The sequence below is a fragment of the Haplochromis burtoni genome, unplaced genomic scaffold, assembly GCF_018398535.1.
Source record: "Haplochromis burtoni strain Fernald_Lab_line unplaced genomic scaffold, NCSU_Asbu1 Contig_21, whole genome shotgun sequence".
Classification (NCBI taxonomy): Eukaryota; Metazoa; Chordata; class Actinopteri; order Cichliformes; family Cichlidae; genus Haplochromis; species Haplochromis burtoni.
The window spans coordinates 3,861,611-3,865,531 of NW_024582382.1; the positions used below are offsets into that span (position 1 = coordinate 3,861,611).

The 3,921-nt window shown below is 38.2% G+C and overlaps 1 pseudogene; it reads left to right on the plus strand.

The window, feature by feature from the left end:
* Positions 1-710: 710 nt before the first annotated feature.
* LOC121814142 lies at positions 711-2,159 on the plus strand (annotated as a pseudogene).
* Positions 2,160-3,921: the final 1,762 nt, after the last annotated feature.

The following is a 3,921-nucleotide window of genomic DNA, read 5'->3' on the forward strand; positions in this document are numbered from 1 at the left end:
ATGCTCTGAGCTGAAGAAGGACATTGATGACTTGGAGCTCACCTTGGCCAAAGTGGAGAAGGAGAAACATGCCACAGAAAACAAGGTTCAGTTTATCTATATCTGAGTTGTTGTTGTTTTTTTTTAAAAAGACACCTCTAAATAATATATTAATTCTTTCCTGAGATATAGTTTTTAAGTTATATTTAAATACATCCTTTGTACAATTCTTAGGTGAAAAACCTGACAGAGGAGATGGCATCTCAGGATGAGGCCATTGCCAAGTTAACTAAGGAGAAGAAAGCCTTACAAGAGGCCCATCAGCAAACACTGGATGATCTCCAGGCAGAGGAAGACAAAGTCAACACTCTGACCAAGGCCAAGACAAAGCTGGAACAGCAAGTTGATGATGTAAGAAAATTATCATCATATTGCTTTTTGATTTTATAGCTTGAGGGTTCACTGGAGCAAGAGAAGAAGCTCCGCATGGACCTTGAGAGAGCCAAGAGGAAGCTGGAGGGAGATCTGAAACTGGCCCAGGAATCCATAATGGATCTGGAGAATGACAAGCAGCAGTCTGATGAGAAAATCAAGAAGTAGGGCTTTTTTTTTGTTAAGAAATTTTCATTTACACACTTGCATTCAATAATCATATAGACTATGATCAAAACATACTTCGTGTTCCCACAAGGAAAGACTTTGAAATCAGCCAACTTCTCAGCAAAATTGAGATGAACAATCCCTTGGTGCTAAACTTCAGAAAAAGATTACAAGGAACTCAGGTAACACTAACAGACCAGTGTTCATAAAGAATATTGTTCATTTAATCAAAAAATTACATTTTAGTTCATCATAAGAAGCTTAATCAATGTTGCAGAGCTCGGAGAGCAGATCGACAACCTCCAGCGTGTCAAACAGAAGCTGGAGAAAGAGAAGAGCGAGTACAAGATGGAGATTGATGACCTCTCCAGCAACATGGAGGCTGTTGCTAAAGCAAAGGTGGGACAGTTATTTATTTGACGTTTTTTCACTTTCATGTTACGAATTTACAGACGCTTAATGCAGCTACATTACTGTTTTAACATATACTGTGCTACATTTGTACAGGGGAACTTGGAGAAAATGTGCAGGACTCTTGAGGATCAACTAAGTGAACTCAAAGCCAAAAATGATGAGAATGTTCGTCAGCTGAATGACATTAATGCCCAGAAGGTGAGACTTCAAACAGAGAATGGTAAGTGATGTATAACAAAGAAGTTGTCTTTTGGTGGCGTTATCAATTTTAAACACTTAGATATATTCGTGATATAGAGGTGACCACAAATTGCGACTAACCAGTCGGTAAAATGAAGAAAACTAATATTAGAACCTGTTTACTATTTACAGGTGAGTTCAGTCACCAGCTTGAGGAGAAAGAAGCTCTTGTTTCTCAGCTCACAAGGGGCAAGCAGGCCTTCACTCAGCAAATTGAGGACTGAAGAGACACGTTGAGGAGGAAGTGAATGGTCTGAAATATTTTCTCTCTTCTTTTTTGTCATAGCACTTACTAATTTAAACACATAAGTTTTAAATCAGCTGGTCTGTCCTCTAATTTGGTTCCTAGTTGTTACCATCTTAAATTTTCATCCTCTCAGCATGAGACTTTAAATTGATTTAAAATTAAATATGTCCCCTGAAATCATGTCTTTCAACAGGCCAAGAACGCTCTGGCTCATGCTGTTCAGTCAGCACGTCATGACTGTGATCTGCTCAGAGAGCAGTTTGAGGAGGAGCAGGAGGCCAAGGCTGAGCTGCAGCGAGGAATGTCCAAGGCCAACAGTGAGGTGGCTCAGTGGCGATCCAAATATGAGACTGATGCCATCCAGCGAACTGAGGAGCTGGAGGAGGCCAAGTAAGTCACCATACTTTCATTGTTTAAATTAGTTTTCGAGACTTAAAACCAACCAATTCAGCCTTAATAAAAACAAAATTCTTTTAACAACAGGAAAAAGCTTGCCCAGCGCCTGCAGGAGGCTGAGGAATCCATTGAGGCTGTGAACTCCAAGTGTGCCTCACTGGAGAAGACCAAGCAGAGGCTGCAGGGTGAGGTGGAGGACCTCATGATTGATGTGGAGAGAGCTAATGCTCTGGCTGCCAACCTTGACAAGAAGCAGAGGAACTTTGATAAAGTAAAGTTTTAAACATAACCTTGTCATCAGAAAATCATACAGGTATAATAACAACCAAGTAATTAACCTACATTAACATAGGTCTGGCAGAATTTAAGTTCCTAAATTGTTTCTTCCTCAGCCTGTCAATAACAGTTTGTGTTTATGCAGACTGAGGAGGACAAGAAGAATTTGGTAGACTTCAGGATCTGGTGGACAAGCTGCAGTTCAAAGTCAAGGCTTACAAGAGACAGGCTGAGGAGGCTGTGAGTAAAATGTTTGTGATTTTTACATATGGAATTCACAACTTCTATAACTGACATATTTGCATATATGACCAGATATTTTAAATACAACAACAACATATTGTCACTGTACAGGAGAGAACAGGCCAACACCCACATGTCCAGACTGAGAAAGGTCCAGCATGAGATGGAGGAAGCTCAGGAACGATATTGCTGACAATTGCTCAATCCAGTCTAATAAACTTGATGAGAAAATCACAAAGCCGTGATCTAAAGTATATGTTGTAATAAGTGTTTTTCATTTCTTCTTTCTTCCAGGGCGAAAGTGCTGAATAATGGACATCCTCTGAAACTTTTTGACGGCATTCATAAAATATGAACTACCTGTTGAATTGACTTCTCATGATGTACTGATTTAATAAACTCTTTGACTATGATTTAATGATATTTATTCTAGTATCATTTACTCTGCATTCTGTAAAAGTTCAATTGGAAAATACAATGCTCAACACAGTAGTTTCTTTAGAATTGATGATTTATGATTTATAGCTACAGGACATTGTCCTTTCATATGGGGACAGTGCTTCTTCTTAGTGTTCTCCCTAGCTTTCAGCATTAGTCATGGCATGGTTAGATTAATATTTTTAAAAAACGAGGTTCATATTAGCACAAATTCAATCAGGCATCTTCAAATTAAAGTGAAGATGCCTGATTTTGACTTCTTAATTCTATCTATTTACAGTTATAAAAATATTCCTTGAGATACAGCAGTATATAAAGGCTGATAATAAAAGGTCCAAATGTATGTTATTACCAAACTTTGATAAGGACATTAGGTAGAAGTGTCAAAATAAGACCCCACAGTTACAGTAACTTTTGAGAAACGTACATAAAAAAAGACAGACTGAAATCTGTAGTTAGCATTTTATAGTTTAATTTTGAGGCAGTTCAAGTGTGGACACAAAGCTATGCCACTGATATAATACTGTTATAAACCTAATATAGCCTCCGTTTATACAGTTAATTCTCTCTAATTCACTAATTTGTTTTGACAACTGTCAGTAAGATTGTCATGCCATACTACATTGCCTTTCAAAAGAAGTGTTGTTGAGCTTTCACGAAGAATAAGCATTACAGAAAGTAAACACAAATTTCTCTTATTACTGCAACACAAAAACAAAGCTACATATTGCATATTTCCCAAGGGTTTCTTCAAACACTTACAGTATGAGCAATACATTCTAAATTGGCAAATTCACACTGCACTATGTCCTTCACATAAAACCAAAGCATGAGAATGTGATTAAAACACAAGCCACACATTACTGATTAAATCAGCCAACTGCACAGGCACATGGTCAACTTTATATATATTCCAGAGGTCTCTGACATCTGTTTATGCTTACTGACACATAAGGCCACACTTGCTGTGCTTCTCCCCGTGTCTGTATTTGGGTCTGCTCCACAAACACACTGGCTGCTCAGCCGTGACATGCTGGTGGCTTTCTATTTTTAATCATGCAGTAGAGCTTACCTAAACTGAAAATGGG